At 38.3% G+C, this 22,846-nt stretch overlaps 1 protein-coding gene across 3 annotated transcripts in view; it reads left to right on the forward strand.

Moving 5' to 3' along the window:
* The first annotated feature begins 644 nt into the window (after window positions 1-644).
* The window catches only part of LOC124791033 (sedoheptulokinase-like), a 117,663-nt gene continuing 95,461 nt past the window's right edge, over window positions 645-22,846 (forward strand). For 2 of the 3 annotated variants that reach the window (XM_047257829.1, XM_047257831.1), the window contains exon 1: window positions 645-797. The gene's annotated coding sequence lies outside the window, so the exon portion shown is untranslated. Of the gene's footprint in view, window positions 798-1,214; window positions 1,280-22,846 lie in introns of those variants that run through there. The other variant, XM_047257830.1, reaches the window with a different exon arrangement.

The following is a 22,846-nucleotide window of genomic DNA, read 5'->3' on the forward strand; positions in this document are numbered from 1 at the left end:
GTAGTTTTGGAAGCTGCGAAAGGGTACCTGCCGATCAGTGTTTCCACTTTTTTCAGTAATAAGATGAAGACACACTTATATCGGATGCATTACAGCAGCAGTTACTACAAGATAACTGCAACAGAATGCTCGTGTTTCGCAATATAGCCACTACGGAGCAGTGGTGGAAGGAAAGCGGCGCAACAATCTCATACAATGAAGTTGAACATTTTGTGGCATGGCAAAAGTTGCGTCTGTGAAGATGCCTCACTAAAAAGTGGGTCTACACGCAAATCCAGTGTGGCACTAGCTGTGGTGACACTTCCGTTGCATCTGTCTACCCGGCTTAACTGACGAACTGTTGTGCATTAAAAATATATTACTCAATGTTGATATCTCTATCGACATAGTACTATCGATATAGATGTATCATATGACACAAACCACTGCTTTTTTTTAAGCAGAGAGATTGGATAATGGATATTTTGAGAAAATTAACAATGACACAGGCAGATAACATGTAACGCCTAATGAGGCAAAATAATTAAGCAAAATACGAATATGAATGTAGTGAATAAAATATTTGGTGGTTCTTGTATCTTTGTGCTATCAGCTATTCTGCTGAACTTCGACGAGAAGAGGGTTATTGATCCTATGAACGTCCTGTATCTCTGTAGTAATTACGCGCTTGGAGGTGTTTAGGATATACGGGAACAAAAAGCTGCGGCCTTCAGAAGTAAAGAGTGCAACTTAACTTTGCCTACGACAGTACAATTACCTGTTGCACGGAGAAGCATTTCGTGCGGGTTGCTTGAAAGGTAGTAATGACAAATGTCAGTGAAGAAATAGGCTGATGTACCTGTACATTTAAAGGAGAATGATAAATCTTTAGATGCTTACGCTCCAATAGTAAATTGACTGACGCGTTTCATGGTTGTTAGTGTGAGCGGGTTGTGCGACTCGGTTCTGTTTTGTTTGTGAAGAACGTTATGTAATTTTGTGAATCACTGAAGTTGACGATAATTATCATTTTCGCTCTTAGAAAAAGTTGAAGCAAAATGTTTAAATTATAAAACCCTCCATGCCCTTTAATCAACCAGGACCAAGTGCGTCTGTACCACTGTGCAGTAATGATTTTTTTTTTTGGGAATGTTAGTTTTACTTAGCCTTTTTGAATCGGGTGTCTGCGAACCTATTCATTCCTTTTTCAGTTAATGATGCATAAGGTATGATGAGGTATTTCCGCACTGAGCGGAATGTGCGCGTTAGAACGCGTTTCACGGATCCAGATAACACACTGGTAAGACTTCACTTGCATTCGGTAGGACTGCGGTTAAAATTACCGATTTGGCCATTTACTTTAGATTTTCGGTTGTTTCAATCGTTTTAAGTCAAATGCTGGAATAGTTCGTTTGCAAACGACCGGCCGATTTCCAGCTTGTCCGAGCTTGTGCTGCATCAGTAACTACTAGACATTAGCACTTAATAGGACTTAAACCCAGATGTTCCTTACATGATTCAGAAACTATGCATAATATAAATTGCTGTTTACATACCACTTATTTGATGCCTTAAGTTAATTTCCTCCGTTAAAAATCATGGTTAGAATATGAATAACAATCTTGATATCTTGTAAGATTAAAGTCAGAATTAAAGAAGATGAACAGAGAAATGTAAAACTTGGAACAACTTTCGTGGATAGATAAGCCTTCTAGACATTGTGAAAGATTCATACCAACATTCTCTGCCTGTTACTTTTTTTTATAATACAAACTGTGTGCTACATGAAACTGCAGTCAAATATAGATGGAAACAGTTCCACATCGCAGCAGCAGGAGACCATAAATACAGCCATGTAAACCAAATCTGAGACACCTAAATAATAATGGTAGTGGGTAATTGAGCTCTGATGTAAGACTTGTACTTATGAAACTTGCTAGAATATTCTTAACTAATAAAACTTTCTACTAAGTTACTATTATCTTTTCATACAGAACTTTAAAAAAATACACTTAAAATATTGTTTAGCATCAAGGTTTGATTTCTTGTCTTCCACAGCATCTTTAACCAATTTGATATTTTATGTACGTTAGATTATTGAGATCCCAGCAAGAGTGGAGAACAATCTGACACAAAGTTTGCATACTGTATGTAGCTACTGTTTCAGTAAGTTAAAACTGGATTGTGATCTTCTGTTGAAAGTTTCTTTTGGGAAATCTCTAAATAGATATTTGTTTAGTAAATGAATGTTAAACTTATGAAGTACAGTTTTTTTTTTTTTTCTCCCCCCAGGGTTTTAGACTTCGTGATTAGAAAGGCACTTGTTTTCTGAGCATCACCTAAGATACAATGTTTAGTGACCATGATGATGATGATATAGCAATGGTGTGCAGAAAGGGCAAGAATTTCACTGTGAAAGCCAGGAAAATATTAGTTTGGTAGAACTAATAAATCGTCACTGACATTCTACTTAAAATATTAAATTGAAACAATTAGATCAGATCCAACAACTATAAAGATTTGTGGCCGAAGCTAAAATGATCATAAGTTGCACTCTATGTAAACATATGAAGGTAAAAAGACTACAAAGAACAATGTCAGCTTAAACATACCATTTGAAAAATGTAGTGAAAACAGTGACTATCATTCTAACTAGAAATGAACAGCACCACAGTCATCTTTATCAAAGATTTCTTACACAATGAACAGCCTGTATGATGGTAAAATAAAGATGTGCACCCAAATTTATAAAGAAGAAAATAATGAAGACACAGCATCAAATAATGTCCTGTTGCAGGATCCAAGAACGTATTTCCACCTCCTAAAGTAATGTTCTTGAATGAAATTAAACTTCTCATGGAATATTAGTCCATGTCACGAAAAGCCACGCATAAAACATAGCCTCCTTTTTGCACAATCTGTATCTTGCAAATAGTAGATGCATTGAAAAGGTAGACTTTTGCCTTTGTATGTTACTGAAAGGTAAGTGGCACTGTGCAAAAATGTTGCACTCTTACAGAGCATTTTGGCTAATATTCAGTTGGTTTAAAGAATGTTTTACTGTTAGATCCCAATATGTTATACTGGATGGTGAATTTTCGGCAGAATGGAAAATAACATTGGAAGTTCCTCAAGGAAATGTAATAGGACTGTTTAATTTGTGCACACACAGATATTTATGAAAAGAAAATTCCCTTGAGAAAACTATACAGCTATATCACAGAAAGGCTGGCCAGTACTTACCATCAGGTAGAAAAATTCTCGGTTTTGCTGGTATAAGACAAGGGTCTTTCATCAACATTGATCTTCACCTCAGTGAAGCTCTCATTCTAATGTCAGTGCATATAAAACCAGCCCACGCATGACAAGAGCTATTGTTTGACATCAGCAACCCATGCTGTATCAGATGCTCCCTTCCCTACAGCCTAGGCATGAACAGCAAACATCTCTAACCCCACCACCAAATCCATCAACCCATACAACAACCACCTCTCCCAGGTTTACCTCTTGTGCAACTATCGTACAAATCTTATTCACAGAAAAATCTCCTGTGTAATATCCTCCTTTTACTCTATGACTAGCACAACTTGCCTTGGGACATTTTGAAATGGCTTGTTGTGTCACTCCCACTAATTGTGCCAATTCTTCTTGAGTTTCACGTGAGTCTTCACTCATCAATGTCTCCAATTCTGCTTCTCTGAAAACATTCTCTGTGCCACCACTATGCCGGTCTACAACGTTAAAAATCGCTGTTCTTGAAGTGTTGAAACCACTCATGACACGTTCTTTCATTAATTGCGTCCTTACTGTGCGTACTTGAGAGCATTCGATGAGACTCAGCCGCTGTTTTCCTTAGATTGAAACAAAACAGTAACACCTCCTGCAAATGACAAGAATTAGGCTCGTAAACTGACCTTTTCGATCAACAACAACTTTATGATGCAGACACAAATCAACTAATGTTTGAATGAGGTTATGTTGACCGAGGTCCAAGCTAACTGCCTGATGACTGCGATATGTTTCTTTCGACCACTACTTACCGTTGTCACCACCTATTGCCGGAAGCAAAGTTGTACACCTTGTATAAATAATGTTCAAATGGGATCAGCAGAAATATCCATTTGCTGATGATGCTAGTGTCTGCAGGAAATGTTTTTAAAATTATAATTTTAACTGATCAAAAGAGTGGTCCAAATTAGTCTAGTGTTACATTGGCTTAAAAGTACATGTTAACAGGAACTGCATTACAGAAGAGTTTTCCAGCAGTGCCTAAGTAGTGCAGCTACATGTTGGTTACAGACATAGCTTGTATGTGAGGTAGGGCAAGTGAGCATAGGGAAACCGAAACATAAGGGCATTCTATGAAAACATTTAACATCAAACCGCACAGGGGTGTGTTAGTACTATATGTACTTGGCTTACTATCAGTCGCTAATGCAGCTGACAACAGCTGATACCAAAATAAAGTGCAAAAAACTTGATAGTCTGGATAACCACAGCCACAATAAGTCATTGAGAAATAAAATCATTTCAGCTGTAATATTCTTTTATCGTTAGGCGCTACTGGTGTCTCAGCATATACAGGTGCTTCTTCAGATGCTAATCTATATACATATAAGTGAAAAACAATTATGTATAAAAATGTATAATCCCAAGCTAAGATGAGGCCATAATGAAAAATGTACTCACTGGAGTCCATGTGTGATACACATAGCATGTTAGAGGAAGATCCAGCATTCATAGTCACTCCGATGGAATGAATTATCCACAAAAAAGTATATGTCCTGAAAGTGATAAAATATGGTAGGGACCACTCCCGTAAAACCTATGGAGAAGGGTAAAAAAGAAAAAGAATAGTGGAGAACAATTTTACATAAGGTCACAATGCATAAAAAGGAGGTGTCAGAGACACCAAACGTCACCATGTAGATCTGATCACCTACTGTCACTTCCCATCTAGGTGACTGTTTCATTGGCTAAAAAGTTTTTGATTGCCGTAATAGCATCATGTCAATGAAAATGGACTGCTGTGTATGGGTTCCCATTAAAATCTATAATCGAACATGAAAGCAAGCATAATCCATAACCTGAAGGTTTAGCTAGCAACCCAAATAACTTTCACATGGCATGAAAATTAGGCAGATGGAAAGGGAGAAGCTGTTTGTAGTGCAAGAATGACAATATGTAAACAAAATTGTACCAAAGAAACAGGCTGACATGCTGCAGATATTGAAGGGACATTAATGACTGATTCCAAGAAAGGAACTTACCAAAAATACTGGTGGCCATTATTGTGCAAAAGTGCAAACCAGAATGCCCAAGCACTACTGAGAAACACAAGGAACTGACCAGCAAGCAGCAGGGGCATGTGCGATGGAATGTGCACGCAGACACAGAAGTGGGAACAATATGGAACTTATGTGTCAAACTCTTGCAGGGTAGATAAGAAGGCTGGGTGGATCCCTTGCAATTAACTTGAAGTACAAATGTTAATATGTCCCAGAGTGAATCTAGGGTGACATGCATATATCTACCTCTTCGAGATTGTTTAAGGTATTACCTTTATTTTCCCTGTGCAAAATCTGTAAATTATTTGAAAGATTCTTAAAAGAATGACACTGTTCCAAAAGGTGAGAACTTAAGGCTGATTTTGAATGTTCCAAGTTGACATACTCTTCGAATCTAACATCAAAGCTTCTGCCCATCTGACACATATCTCAGTGAGCAGTTGTCACATGTGGTATTGTACATAGCCATAGTTTTGAGTTTATCACAAGTGATGTGTCCTTTGTGCCTATATTTTTGACCTACAGTCATGGGTATAAAGTACGCAGCCTCAGTATTCTTCAGTCTTAAGCATCTGCCAACTTTGTCAGAAATCTTATTAAGATATGGTATTCTGTTATATGTACGCGTGCCAGTTCTGTCTGGATTAGCATTGGTGAGTATTATGGTCTGTTTTAAAGAGTCTTGAAAAGCATATATATATACACACACACACACACACACACACCCCCTCCCCCAAGGATGCTGTTATAAATGGAGTAACAAAATTTCCATCATACCCATTTTGATGCCATGTGCAATTTATTTGTGTTTGACGTGGATTACACCTGCTTGTTACAGTGCATGTTTGATTCTAGGTTTTAATGAGAACCCATACATGGCAGTCCATTTTTATTGATGTATTGCTATCATAGTGGTCAGTGGTTTTTAGCCAGTTGACTGTCACTTACACAGTGTCTGATAGCGATTGTTTGCCTCTGCATCATGACATATGATGAATGCCTCTTACACCTCTTCCTTAGCCATTGTGACAGTATATAAAATTTCTCTTCATTGTTTTTACCCTTCTCCAAAGGTTTTAGGACATACCCTTTTTTGTGGATAAGCTATTCAATGGGACTGGCTATGAAAGCTGGGTCTTCTCATAATATGCTTTGAATATCATGACTTGATTCTAGTGAGTACATTTTTCATTACAATTTCATCTTAGCTTAGAATTATACATTTTTCTACATAATAACTTTTTTTGCTTATGTGCAGCTGTAAGATCTGTGAAACTGGTACTGCCTAACAATAAAAGGAGATTACACCTGAAGTGACTTTATTTCTTACCGAATTAATGGTTAATATTACTGGTCTTAGTGTCTTCCTTCCTGACTTGGCAGCATCAGTTGTGCCATCTCCTGCCTTCATCTAGCAGCACAACTTGGTCACTGTTGTTTGGATTATTTGCCCTTAACTGTTATACATATTGACAATCCAGATATTGCACTAGATTGATTTGGGATTGCTCTGTCAGATGGATATACAAAATTTCATTTAATTTTTTTTTAACAAGGAAAAAACTTCCCATTGATAATGAGCTTTGCAGAAAACACTTTGTGATTAGTATTCTTGGACTGACTCCATTTACACACTACAAAATGAAAACTGCAAGTATCTGCCAAAATACTGGGGAGAATTGTCTGATGACTGTCCAAAGAGACACCCTATGGGTGTCCTTTTTTTGAAGGCGAAGTTAAAATTGGTTTGTGATTTCAGTGGCAGACCAATGTACAGCCATCCATGCTTCACAAGGAACTGCACACACCTACCAAACAGGCAGCACTGCCAGCACTTTGCACTCAAGAAAGAACTGTGATTGGATGGTCGTTGGCAACTACCACTCGACTTGCTGAAACATCAGCCGCAAAGCAATTTTAACCAGAGTATAGTGAAAGGTATCTGCATGCAACCTTGCACAGTCTGCAAGTTTTTGTTGACCCTACAGCTCCCTAACCTTCTGTCTTTAGGAGTCTGGAGATGTTCAGAAACAGGATGACTGTGTCAGTCATGAGGAAACACAACACTGATAACTGATATTTTTAATGTAGTAATGTATACCATTGTGTGATTATGTTACTCCCTAAAGCAATATCAGTTTTGACCGTATGAAACATATACAGCTTAATTGTATTGTGCTTGTCTCTGATATTATTACATATGGGAGGCACAGGCTTGTTCCCTTCATTGTTTTTCTCTCTACATGGCACTGTATCTTAGTGTCTGAGTTCCTTTTCCCCACTCCCCACACTATTTCTCCAAACTGATGATGACAAAGTGCTTACTGTGTAAAAAATGCTTTTGACTTAAGAAACCACACGCTAGTCTGGATTTGCAGGCATTTGGAGTTATGTTCTTCCCCAAGCATGACAAATTTTGTTGCCACTGTACCATCTTGTTTGATCAAACATCTGAATCAGCTGTGATTGTTACAGTTTTCTCTTCACTTATTGGACCCATGCTAACAAAACTGTACCTCAAAATTTTTAATTTATTTTGCTACAGAGGTAAGTGAATCTTTCTATTGGTTCAAAATAATACAAGTGTAAATTGTGTAAAGAACTGCTGCAGGTGCCAGATTAACGTATAGTGCTCAATTTGTAAAAAGAAGTTGAGTTTTATTAATTTTTAGGTTTGTTAGTAACTGAGGTGCCCTTGCATCCAGTTTCACCTTCGTGTACTCCAGTTATCTAAAACTTCAAAGCAGAATCCTCTGAGTGTGTTACAGTATATTCCATTTTCAGTATTGTTTCTGTAGTTTATCATGTAAATTTGCAATTATATTGTGCAGATAAAATAGTTGTTACTCTAATGTGAGAGGTCAGGAGTGGCTTATTAACTCAAAAGACATTAAAATTTTAGTCATTAAGCTTCATAAATTATTGTTATTATTATTAGTATTAGTCTTTTTAACACTTGTCCAAAATTTTTACTGTGGTGATTATGAAATACTGTTGAGTAAACTTTGCAGAAGGCTGCTTTTTACCAAATTGTATAAGTGTAGAAGAGAGGGCAGGTAGATAACTCTAGTAAATCAAAGGTATGTGTGATGTATGAGGACTGTTCCACTGTGGGATGGATGTGAAAGAGAAATTTCAGGCAAAATATCAGTTCAGTAATGAGGTGAAGTGTCCACAGAGCATGGCACGACTTGAGATCACAGGAAGTCACAACATACCTTCTGAGTTCCTCAAACCAGTCAAATGTTTAAGGATTTTGAGCTAATGTCAAAAACTGTCATGTAAGACATCACCAAATATCCACACAAAGCATTATTGGCACCTTGCCCAAGACAGTATTAATTAGCTGATAAAAGTGAAAACTATTGGGCAGTAAGTGTGACATCTCGTGCTTGTGCTTTGTTGCCTATGGTAGTATGCAGAATAGGAAAAAAAATTGAAGAGGTGCTGGTCATATAGGCCTACCAGTTTTATCTAAAAAAGAAACAGTTGCCCTTTTTTTGCTGACATTAGGAAGAAAATCAGAATATTATCACAACATTTGTGGACGGAGATAAGCCTTCAACAATGTAAGGTGGTATAAGATCAAAAAAATGTGAGATGGACATAGCTTAAAGAACAGGAGGAGGAAAGTTATCTGCGTTTACCAAAATAAAATAGGGTAATAAATATGAAGAACAAAAAAAAAAAAAAAAAAATGTTATTTAACTTGCATATTGAAAAGTAATGAGGGACATGAAAGTATCAAAAGGAGGAAAAAAGTGAAACTTCTTGGCAGATTAAAACTGTGTGCCGGATCGAGACTCGAACTCAGGATAAAAGTGTTGGAGGAACAGATACCAATGGTAAGGTTTGTGAACTATATTGTTCATCTTTCGAGAAAGTTAGGAAGACATAAAATGTGTAGAAAATGAATGTTTCACTCTCAACTGTGCAGTGTGGTGCTTATTAAAGTTGTGTGTTGGATTGGTACTGAGTTTTGTGGAAAATGTGCTTACTGACTGAGTTACTGAGAACAGTAGGAGAGAAGTACTTGCCAACTTGATGCTGTGAAGATGAATTTTACATCACACCTGAACAGAACAGTTGCTAAGAAGCTGTGGAGATGGGATGTATGTCATGCCTGAACAGATCAGGTGGTAAGAACATTGGCCACAAAAGGCAAGGGCCCTGGTTCAAGTCCTAGATAGCTCACAATTTTAATTTTTTGGTAAATTTAAGGATGCGGAGAAGATATACTAATTATGATGGATGCAAACACAAGACAAATATGGCTTAAGGATAAAAATAAGCTGAGATGAGAGTAATAAAGAATAATAAAAAGCAGAATAGTGCCTTGCTTATGATCAGAATTGAGGGATATCCAGTTGTAGAGGAAATGACTGAAGCAAGAAATAAATCAAGTTGGTTGATGCAAGTGAAGGAAAATTTATTGGACAAAATACATGTTGAAGTAGTAAATACTAAAAATTTGTGTCTTGAAATGCAGCAGTATATGAAAGTAAAACATGGACCTCAAGAAAGTCAGTGGGGGGGGGGGGGGGGGGGGGGGGAAGTTAAAGCCTTTTAATCAGACGATTTAGAAGAATAGTAAAAGTTAATTTACCAGACAGAAAGCACAAAATGAAATCAGAAATAATAGGTAAGAAAAGAAGTTTGTGGAATGCTAGAAGAACAATATATGGCACAAGCAGAGTTCTGTCCATAGGAATATTTTTTTGGCATCATCTAGGACTACCAACTCATGTGAAAATATGATTGTTTGATTTTATGATCAGTCATATTCATCCATGCATGTAATTGCCATCTCGATGCATAATCAGATCTTTCAGCAAGAAAAGTAGCCCAACTGTGCAGAAGTATACACAAATGGCTGGAAGGACATGTTGAAGACTTCCTAGTGCTGTGTCAGATTCCAAAGTCACCTGTTCTTTAATGAAAATCTGGGGATAACCCCAAATGTGGTGTTCACTTTGTGTATATTCTGCCACATACCCTTCATTACACGAGGGAAGCATGTGAGGAGCATGGTTCCAGGTTCTTACAGGCACCTGATTGAGTGATTTTCTTGTAGTCTAGTTGTGTGCACTGCAAATGGCACTTTTGACACTACAACAATAATTTGGCTTGGCAGACTAGATGTAGCTTTTTTGCATGTAGTCAAAATGGAAGATTTAGTGGAATGCATATGGAAAGAGTAAGTAGAGTATGTATACAGAACTGTGTGAATGGTCTATTGAATACACATTATGATAATAAATACAACATACAGATGTACAGTGCATACACAAACACAATTTTATCATTTTACAGCATTGGCCACAATATAGCCACAGAGAGGTTGGAAAATTTTTTTATTATATACAGATGAAAGCCACACTTAAAAACTACTTTTCTACATAGTTGCCATTTAAATTAAGGCACTTATCGTAGCGATGGACGAGCTTGGAAATTCCTTCATCGTAAAATTCGGCCGTCTGCGCCTTCAACCATGTGGTTACCTCTTCTTTTGGGACAGAAAAGGTGTGATTTTTGTGGATTTCCTGGAAAGAGGCACTACAATAAACTTTCAAAGGTATTGCCAAACTCTGCACAACCTCAGAAGAGCAATACAAAACAAGCGCAGGGGAAAGTTGGGCTCAAAGATCTTGCTGATTCACGACAACGCCTGGGCCCACACGGCAAATGCCACTCATGAAGTTCTCGAATCTTTTAAGTGGGATTTGTTTCCTCATCTGCCGTACAGTCCCGACCTGGCACCGAGCGATTTCCACTTATTCCCAGCAATGAAGAAGTGGTTGGCTATGCAGCGTTTTGATGACGACGCACAGCTTCAAGAAGAGGTAACCACGTGGTTGAAGGCGCAGGCGGCCGAATTTTACATCGAAGGAATTTCCAAGCTCGTCCATCGCTACGATAAGTGCCTTAATTTAAATGGCAACTATGTAGAAAAGTAGTATTTAAGTGTGGCTTTCATCTGTATATAATAAAAAAAAATTTCCAATACTTTATTTATTTTTAATTCCAAAACGTAATGTACTTTGTGGATAGCCCTCATAGAAAACATACAGATACACTCCTTCAGCTATTTGTAGCTAATACATAACTTTGTAAACACATTTTATACAATACTGTTGTAATGTTACAGAATTTGGAGCTAAATAAGTTCTCATTTAATCATTCATTCACACATTTTATTATTTAAATCCAGTCGAGAAGCAGAGCCTTCAGGGATGTGGAATGATTCAAGGGTACATTAGCAGGCATCCACTGCAGGCCACATGAATTAAGTATATCAACAACCAGTCACAACTGATGACAACTACACACATTACCAGTTATAGGATTTTTATAATAGGAGAAAGGTAGCTCCTACGAGCAAAAAAGTCGCAGATGATTTTATTACACTCCTGAGTTGCTGTTTCTATCTGGTACTTCAACAGCGTATACAGTGTGTTAAAGACAAGTATTGCATATTTTGAGGGGTGATAGAGTGGATCAAAACAAGAAAAATGTTCAGTAAACAGTGGCTCTAAAATGCATACCTTAAGAGTAATTAGCACTTGTTCATCATAACTACTGTGAAACACGTTTTCTGCTGCAAGCTCTTGGCTGTTATGAATGACCTGCAGAATGTAGTAAACAAATGGAACACATTCTTCTGTAACTGCAAAACAGCAGGACTTCTAATGTAACCTGTCTGCTGTTATTACTATTTTATTACTAGATCTGTATCATTCACCAGTCATGACTGGATAGGCTGCATCAAGATTACACACAAACACATGAGTTTTTACAGTTTTTCAAATACCATACCAAGAAAATTGTTCACACTGACGACATACTCTGATAAACCAAAACATTATGGCCACTGCCCACTGAAACTTCAAATGCCACCTGGTGGCATTGTGGGCTTGTGACATAGTAACAAAAGTAAGTAAGGTGGAGCAAACATGGATGGGGGATTGCCCTAGCGAAGATATGGGCTGCAAATGGGGAAATCCGTTGAGATAAGTGACTGTGACAAAGGGCAGGTTATTATTACACAGAGCCTGTGAATGAGTACCTCAAAACCAGCAAGGCATGTCGAATGTTTACGTGTTACTATTGTAAGCACTTACAGAAAGAGGTAGGACAGTGAAACTACCATGACTCTTTACAAATCATGGGGTTCAGAGGCTTGTCTGCTCTGAAAAATAGGATAGACGGTGATGTGTGGCATCTCTGCCAAAAGAGCATAATGCTGGTGCACTTACAGGTGTGTCAGAGCACCCCATTCATCATATATTGCTGTACATGAGCTCCACAGCAGACAACCCCTATGTGTTCACATGTTGACCCAACAACATCATCAATATGATTGGAGTGGACAAGGGACCACCCAGAGTTCGACAGTCGATCAATGGAAACGTATCGGCTCTCGGGTGAATCACAGTTTTGCTACACTAGATTGATGGTCATCTCCACAAATGTCATCATTGAGGTGAACAGCAATTAGAAACAAGCAGCATGCCATGGGTGCATGCCGGCGGGAGCAGTATTATGCCATGGGAGACATTTTCCTGTGCTTCCATGGGACCTGGGGTAGTAATAAAAGACACACAGACATCTGTGAACCACCTGCATCCCTTCATGCTTGATGTCTTCCCCGACAGCAATGTCATCTTTCAGCAGTATAATTGTCCATGTCTCGGAGCCAGAACCATGCGCCAGTGATTCGAGGAGCATTGTAGTGAACCCATATTGATGTTTCGGCAACCAAATTCACTGGATGTAAATTCTTTGGAACCCATCTGGGTCGCTATCAGGCAACATTATTTATTTATTTTATTTACACTTAAAGTTCCATAGGACCAAATTGGGGAGCAAATCTCAAAGGTCATGGAATGTGTCAGTACATAAAATTACAATCTAAAAATAATAACAGATATAAATAAATGGTTTATGAAACCAAAAAAAAAGAGTCAAGCCATAAGTTTAAATAAACACAATCAATAATACAAAAAGAATCAGCTTAATTTTTCAAGGAACTCGTCGACAGAATGGGAGGATTGACCCATGAGGAAACTGTCCAGTTTCCATTTGAAAGTGCGTGGCTTACTGCAAAGTTTCTTGTGGTAGCGTATTCAAAATGAATGCAGCAGTATATTGCACACCTTTCTGCACAAGAGTTAAGGAAGTCCGATCTAAATGCAGGTTTGATTTCTGCCGACTATTAACTGAGGGAAAGGTGCTATTCATGGGAATAAGGTGCTATTTGTTAACAAGAAATGACAGCAAAGAATATATACAGGGTGATTCAAAAAGAATACCACAACTTTAAAAATGTGTATTTAATGAAAGAAACATAATATAACCTTCTGTTATACATCATTACAAAGAGTATTTAAAAAGGTTTTTTTTTTTTCACTCAAAATCAAGTTCAGAGATGTTCAGTATGGCTCCCTCCAGACACACGAGCAATATCAACCCGATACTCCAACTCGTTCCACACTCTCTGTAGCATATCAGGCGTAACAGTTTGGATAGCTGCTGTTATTTCTCGTTTCAAATCATCAATGGTGGCTGGGATAGGTGGCCGAAACACCATATCCTTAACATACCCCCATAAGAAAAAATTGCAGGGGGTAAGATCAGGGCTTCTTGGAGGCCAGTGATGAAGTGCTCTGTCACGGGCTGCCTGGTGGCCGATCCATCGCCTCGGGTAGTTGATGTTCAGGTAGTTACGGACAGATAAGTGCCAATGTGGTGGCGCTCCATCCTGCTGAAATATGAATTGTTGTGCTTCTTGTTCGAGCTGAGGGAACAGCCAATTCTCTAACATCTCCAGATACTGTAGTCCAGTTACAGTAGCACCTTCGAAGAAAAAGGGACCAAAAACTTTATTGGCTGAAATGGCGAACAAAAGTACAACTAAATGAAACTTTATAGCTCCCTTAATTCGCCGACAGATAGTGCTTAGCTCTGCCTTTTGTCGTTGCAGAGTTTTAAATTCCTAAAGTTGTGGTATTCTTTTTGAATCACCCTGTATATTGAGAGGCCAATGTCAAAATACCCAGACTCATGAACAGGGGTCGATAAGAGATTCGTGAACTTACACCACTTATTGCCTGAATCACACATTTCTGAGCCAAAAATATCCATTTAGAATGGGAAGAGTTACCCCAAAATATAAAACCATACGACATAAGCAAATGAAAATAAGCAAAGTAGACTAATTTTCGTGTTGAACGATCACCTACTTCAGATACCGTTCGAACAGTTAAAATGGCAGCATTAAGTCTGTGAACAAGATCCTGAATGTGGCCTTTTCACGGCAGTTTACTATCTATATGAATAGAAATTTGAACTGTTCAGTTTCACTAATCATATGCCCATTCTGTGAAATTAAAACGTTGGGTTTTGTTGAATTGTGTGTTAGAAACTGTGAACACTGAGTCTTACTGTGATTTACCGTTGTTTATTTTCTACAAGCCATGAAATTATGTCATGAACTGCACTATTTGGAACTGAGCCAATGTTGCACACAACATCCTTTACTACCAAGCTAGTGTCATCAGCAAACAGAATCAACCTGTTATACTAGAGGGCATATCATTTATATAGATAATGAACTGTGTATGCAAATCAGCAACCCATTGTTTATGTGAATTACAGGGCCTGTATGTAGACATCCAATGCCACATACCTCCACAAACCCACCAACAAACTGTCGGATCCCTGATACACAGAATCAGAGAAGTATTTTGTTCCAAAGACAGACAGACAAGCTATTAAGCAGATGATCATAATGTTATGGCTCATCAGTGTATATGACAGGTGAAAACAACATTGTTTTGTCCAGTCAACTTTGATCACTGTTGAAAAATTCTCTAATAGAGTATAATGGATGCTGTTTCAAATCCTGTGCAATTTTTCTTTTGAATAATCCTGGCAGCAGACAGGATGTAAATTCTTTGGTCTTTTATTATTATTATTAATTATTTTTAAGCATTCACATGTCCTTGCAACCTGGAGTGTTTCCCTTTAACAGCAAGCTATAATTAATGTGGCTGTGAAATAGTGCATAATACACTGTTATCAGGTATTGGTCAGTAGGTATATTACACTGGAGAGCTTGAAGCATGTGTAAACTGTGTGCTCATTCATTGATAGTTTGCTGTTGATCATGGAGCCCAGCAGTTTGACAGCTCTCCTATTATCCTGGCATCCAGCTGAGGCTGCATATCAGATGATGCATTGTATCTTCATTCATTTTATTTTTGAGAAACCACTCTTTGATGTTTCAAAGGGCACATCTGTTGCTTGTAGAGCTTGTGCAGCAGTTTTTCCTTTGGCAAAAAGGGTGGTGTCATCAGCAAACTTAACATTTGGTTGTTGCAGCCTATATCATTGACATCAAAACGATATGAGAGAGATCCCATGACAGATCCTTTGGTGTTTGCCATGCCCCAAATTTTGTTCTTCTGAGATTGTTCCATGGACTGATAATAACTGCCTTCAATTTTAAAGATAAGCATGAGGAGGTGCCATAACACTTCAGCTTATTAAGCAGAATCTTGTGTGGAATGCAGTCAGATGCCTTGCCGGTGTCACAGAGTGTCAGTGCCCCACTTTCTCTGTCCTTAAATCCCTGCCTTATCTTTGTAATTTAACTGTTGTTATAACTGTTGACTTTCCTTTGGAAAAGCCATACTACATGTCCTGGAAGAGGTTATTGTCTTCAAAGTAACTTAGTATTTGGCATTTTATCACAGACTCTATTACTTAAACTAATATTGGGATTATTGAAATTGATCTAAAACTGGACATTTCAAATGGGTCACCTTTTTTGTAGACTGGTACTGTCTGTGCTAGTTTCAGAAATTCAGGACCACACCAAAGGATGATCATTTGTTGATTACTGTGGCTAATGGCTGGGCAGGCTCTACAATAATTTTCTTCAGGACTCTGCAGGACAAGCCACAGATACAAGGCATTTTCAGAAAGTAAGTACACTGTGACCGTAGTGGGCAATGGTTTTTTGCTTCTTGAGGATTGACAACACTGAGTGGTAGACTGGAGTCTCCTCACCAAAGCGAGAATCACAGGAACACATTAGTACATAAACTCATGTTGTAGTGCCAAGTTGTGTGAAAGCTGTCAGTAATTAAAACCCCTCCAAGTGCTAGCCAGGTGTTAGAAGATTTTCAACAAATGAGGATGTGATGTAAGCAGTTAATGGCTATTTTGAGGAGTTAGACAGTTTTAATTATAAAAAGGGTATTGAACTTATTGAACATTGCTGGGAAAAGTGTATAGAACTGAAAGGAAATTTTGTTAAAAATATATACATTGTTTCCAAAATTTTTGTGTTTTCTTTGTTGGGTGGGGTACTTATGGGATCACTCTCATACATTTTAAAAACATTTCACAAACTTATGAAAATACAGACTGGTTCCATTAAAACTAATGTATACACTGCATGTACCCAGAACTCTAAATGTGGCCATGGGGCACAACAGGGGAATGTGTCCTCATTTGTTTACTGCAATTTGTAAGTCATTCATAGCAGCAAAGAACTTGCAGTACAAGTGTTCATAGCTCTTACGGTATGCATTTCAGAAATCTGTTTACTGGACATTTTTGTCTTCTTTTGGTCCATACTACCACCTCTCAGAATATGGAACACTTTTTTTAACACTGTATTTGTAACTCTGCAGGTGTCGGAGAATGCTAGGGTGGTTCCTCTGAAAGGGCGTGGCTGCTTTCCTTCTCTACCCTTCCCTAATCCGAGCTTGTACTCCATCTCTAATGACCTCATTGTTGATGGGACGCTAAACACTAATCTCTTTCTCCTAATGTACTCTAATCCACACATTCTGATAAATTATGGGAGGAGTAGCTAATAAGGTTCTCTTTTACTTTATTTTTGAATGGCTTGGTGTTTCCAATTTCCTGCTTGGGGCTTACTAGCAGCCTGTTACAGAACTTTTCCCCATATTATAAAACATCATTCTGAACTCTAGACAGGGATGTAAATCAATTTAGGAATTTTTTATAGTTCTAGTATTGTAGCTAAATTCGCTTTTTTTATTAACTACAAATTCCATTTGGAGGTCAGTATGAGTGTAAGAATCCCTTGGTTCCATGAAGATCAAACAATGGAAAATCCAGGATGGAATGTAACAATATTGTGAAAAGGAACGTTGCTCTCACCGTATATCGGATGTGCTGAGTCTCAGATAGGCACAACAAAAAGATTATCACAAATAAAGCTTTCAGCCAGTAAGTGCTTTGTCAAAAATATATCTCACACACACACACACACACACACACACACACACACAAAACTGCAGTCTCAGGCAACTGAAGCCACACTGCGAGCAGCAGCACCAATGTATGATGGGAGTGGCGACTGGGAGGGTTAAGGAGGAGGCTGGGGTGGGGATGAGGAGGGATAGTAGGTAGTAGGGTAGGGGTGGCAGACAGTGAAATGCTGCTGGGGATTGTGCAGGGCGAGGTGGAGAGTAGGTAAGTCAGCTATGTGCTGTCGGAAGGGTAGAAGGAGGACAGGGGAGAGGTGAGGAACAGAGGGGTGTTGGTGGAAAAGGAGAGAAGTAGAAAGACTGGGTGTGATAGTGGAATGAGGGCTGTGTAGTGCTGGAATGGGAACAGGAAAGGGACTGGATGGGTGAGGACAATGACTAACGAAGGTTGAAGCCAGTAGGGTTACAGGAATGTGGGATATATTACGGGGAAAGTTCCCACCTGTGCAATGCAGAAAAGCGGTGTTGGTGGGAAGGATCCATATGGCACAGGCTGTGAATCAGTCATTGAAATGAAGGATGTCATATTTAGTACCATGCTCAGCAACAGGGTGGTCCACTTGTTTCTTGCCCACAGTTTGTTGCTGGCCATCATGCGGACAGACAGCTTGTTGGTTGTCATGCCCACATAGAAAGCAGCATAGTGTTTGGAGCTTAGCTTGTAGGTCACATGACTTTCACAGGTAGCCCTGCCTTTGATGGGGTAGATGATGTTTGTGACTGGACTGAAGTAGGTGGTGGTGGGAGGATGTATGGGACAGGTCTTGCATATAGGTATATTGAGCCATGAGGTAAGGGACTGGGAGCAGGGGTATTGTAAGGATGGATGAGTTTATTGTCTAGGTTCAGTGGGTGGCGGAATACCACTATGGTAGGGGTGGGAAGGATAGTGGGCAGGAGATTTCTCATTTCAGGGCATGACGAGAGGTAATCGAAACCCTGACAGAGAAGGTAATTCAGTTGCTCTAGTCCTGGGTGGTACTGAGTTATGAGGGGAATGCTCCCCTGTGGCCAGACGCTGGGACTTGGGAGATGGTGAGAGACTGGAGAGAGTTGGCATGGGATTTGTTTTAGTACAAGGTTGAGAAAATAATTACAGTCTGTGAAGACTTCACTGAAACCCTCGGTATATTTTGAGAGGGAGTGCTCATCACTGCAGATGTTACAACCATGCTGCCAAACATATCATCCTTCATTTCAATGACTGCTTAATAGCCTGTGCCATATGGATCCTTCCCACCAACACCAGCTTTTCTGAATTGCGCAGGTGGGAACTTTCCCTGCAATATATCCTATATTCCTGTAACCCTCCTGGCCTCAACCTTCGTTAGTCATTGTCTTCACCCATCCAGTCCCTTCCCTTTTCCCATTCCAGCACTACACAGCCCTCATTCCACCATCACACCCAATATTTCTATTTGTCTCCACTCCCCACCTCTCCCCTGTCCTCCTCCTAACCTTCCGACTGCACACGGCTGCCCTACCTGCTCTCCACCTTGTCCCTGCACGCTCCCCAGCAGTACTTCACTGTCTACCACCCCTACCCTACTATCCCTATCCCTATACCTATCCCTACCCACCCCAGCCTCGTCCTTACTCCCACCCATTCGCCACTCCCATCATGCAGCAGTGCTGCTACTTGCAGTGTGGCTTCAGTTTCCTGAGACCGCAGTCATGTGTGTGCATGTGTGTCATCTCTTTTTGATGAAGGCCTTACTGGCTGAAAGCTTTACTTGTGACAGTCTTTTTGTTGTGCCTATCTGTGACTCAGCATCTCCGCTATATGGTGAGTAGTGACTTTCCTTTTCACAAATTTGGTTCCATGAAGAGAAGTACCACAGAAGTCCATAGAATAAACACTTAACCTTAACTGCATTGCCATGGGAGAAGGAGAATTAGACCGTAATACAGTAACACGCAAATGTATACAGTCCTACTGTGTCGCACAACTATTTGTAAGTCATAGACTTAAGCTGTTTGTAAATAATATGTTTTTTGCAAGATACATGTTGAAAGTCTAATCAGAAAACTACAGAGAACAAAAAGACAGGACTATAAGAAACGCCACACAATTGATTCAGTGCATAAAAGACATACAAGTTCCAGGCACGCCCACCCTCCTGTCATTTGATGTAGAAAATATGTATTCCAATATACCAATATCTGAAACAAGAAACATTTTAGAACAAAATCTTAAGACACACAGTACACTTTCACATGAATATATCAAAGAAACAGCCAGGCTTCTAGAGCTAATAACAGAATAGAATTATTTTCAGTTCAATAATGAATTCTATTTACAAAGTGAAGGATTGCCAATGGGGTCTCCAGTGTCTGGAACCATAGCAAACATATTTATCAATCATGTAGAACAGATTATATTTAACAAAATAATGTCAAATGGGCACAACATCCTATGCTGGATTAGATATATGGATGTCATCTTGTGCCTGATAGATGAACCAAACAATAAAATTGACCAGTTACACACAGACATAAATTCTGTTCATGATAAGATACATTTTACAATAGAGAAAGAGCAAAATAGACAGTTAAATTTCTTGGACATCACCATAAAGATTCAAAACAACCAACACACATTTGCCATACACCGAAAACTGCCAACAACATTATACATGAGACATCATAACACCCCAATTCTCAAAAGCAGGCAGCACTTAGATAAATGCTCCACAGACTAAACACGGTACCATTAGATACAGACAATTACAAAAAAGAAATGAATACTATAATACAAATAGCCACAAACAATGGATACAAAGAGAACATAGTAACAAAGCTGAACAAGAAATTCAAGAAACAAAATAGAGCAAACACCCATCTGTCACCAACACGAGGACAAAATCACACACAAGCAAATACACAAAATACAAGAATAGAAACAACATAAAGTGTGAAAGAAACAAAGTAAAAGATGGTACACAATGACATACAACCACAAATACACACACATTCAAAAAAATCTCTCTCACACACACACACACAAAATTGTTCTATAGGTTGATAACACTCACAATGTGAACAAAACTAAACAAATAGCCATAAACACTGTCGCAGTGTTAAATGAAAAACGGTTAAGAAAGTCAGTTGTAAATAGTGCAGTGCAGGAAATAAAGCAAAATGACAAAAACTGCCAAGTGCAGATGTGCAATGAAGCCTGTTGACACCAGCCACTGCTAGCAAGAAGGGAATGAGCAGATTATGTAAAGAAACACCGTAAGTAGCTTGCAGACCAACTTTATAAAGAAAAAGCTGTTTTTGACCCAAAACAATAAAAAAAAAAGTACCAGTACAAATGTGTATATCCAATTTACAGAACACCACAGAAGATGCTTTGTAAATAAAAGCAAAACATATCTGGTGTAATTCTTTTTAATTAGATTGCAGTCAGCTCAAGACAGATAACCTATGATGACAGGTGTTTGTAAATAATTTAGGAGTAAATGTAACAAATAACTGAATTGTAGATGTGTTGAGTCATTGACAGACACATCAACAAGACTAAACAATTTATTAGCTTTTAGATAAATTCTGTCAATGGCTTAATGTCTCTGCTATCCAGTGAATTGTTTGTTATCTTTAGTCCCAAATTATTTACATTCTACTGGACATTCCATTATCATACTTAAGTCATTTGCTATGAACTTAAGATTATAGTTCAGATCACTAAGATGGTACATTCTATAATTTAAGGCATATCTGATTTGTGTGAATGTAGACTTTGCTGGCATATATAACTGACTTTTTCAGTGTGTGCTACTGATGAAAAGCTCCAAGCTTCTGGCTGGATGGTAACATTATGGTATCAATGCTATCACCTGGCTGGAAACCTGAGAGGTTTTTGTATGTATCTTATTTGGTTGTATGTATCTTAATAATCTCATATGTCTTACAAATATCTGCTTGTACAATCACACTTTGCAGAGTAAATTAGTGTTAATCTTTTCCCAGTGAGGTTAGTCAATTGCCATGGGAATTAAGCAGTGCCTCACATGCAAGCAAGTCAGTATGTTGTGTTACCTATCAAGTAAGAAATGGAAGTTTTCCACAAGAAAGTACCTGATCTCTGTTATCCATAGTACCTCAAGCAAGATTTAAATCTTAGTTCTGATTTACTTTATTTAGAGTTCAGTGAAACCATGGGATGATTATGTCCTTAGGACTTATGACTGGTCAAGTTTTTACAATGAAAATCATGCATCGTTTGTTAAGGTTTACAATCGTATTCACACACAAAGAGATCAAATAATGCTTTAATAACATGTACATATTTTTGCTTTACCATTATCACACATTATTTCATTAAGTAGTACATAATATCAACAAATACACATAAAAGGTTTTCTAAAAGATAATGCTTTGGCAGTTTCTTTTTTCTGTTGTTACATTTTAATCATGTCACTCATAACAGATTTGATCCATTAGAGCATTAGACAGCTTTTTGCTTGAATAATGTACTCCTTTCTTCACCATGCCAAGAGTTTTTATCTATCTATGTGAATCATGTTTAACAGCTGTATCATGGCATATAATACCTCAAGCACTTTGTTTATATCATCATTTTGAATGAAGCTTGTAAGTGAAGATGATGTTAACATGAAAAGATTAGGACTCAGTTGTTTGACTAAGAGTCTGCAAGAGCATGTGAAATGGACTCTGCTTGTGCTAAGCTTATCTAGAGCTTCAGAAAGAGCTGTTAATACTGAAATCAGATGGTAGTTGGGAAACTTTGTTTTGTGAAAAAAAGACTTTTGCCATATGGAACAAATGTCTAATACTTACACATTAAGGTCTGTTGGTAACAGTTCCTAGTTTCAGAGAGCTATTAAATGTGTTTCAGGGAATTTTACTTAGTGTTTCAGTATTTTGATACATTTCCCAATTCCATAGAGTTTTCTTTTGAGTTCTCTGCCAACTATTTTCACTTTCTTTGTTGTGACAGGAAGTATATAAATTTGATGTGTTAATATGGTGCTGGGTAGTCCTGAGTGTAATAAGAGTGTAAATAATGGAAGTGGTAAAAGTAGCTGTGGAGTTGAGCACTCAACAAGGTACATAATCAACATTAAATCAGTGCTAAGCATCAACACAATGGCTATGGCAAAATAACTTTGCATATTTAAATTTAATTTAGTATACTCTTTTCAGTTCTTTGCAGAAGATTCATACCAACTGATGTCCTTTAACACTTTGACTGCTAGTACTGTTCGTTGACTGGACATGAGCATTTTGGTAGACTGTCGATCTTGT

The sequence above is a fragment of the Schistocerca piceifrons genome, chromosome 1, assembly GCF_021461385.2.
Source record: "Schistocerca piceifrons isolate TAMUIC-IGC-003096 chromosome 1, iqSchPice1.1, whole genome shotgun sequence".
In the NCBI taxonomy this organism is placed as follows: domain Eukaryota; kingdom Metazoa; phylum Arthropoda; class Insecta; order Orthoptera; family Acrididae; genus Schistocerca; species Schistocerca piceifrons.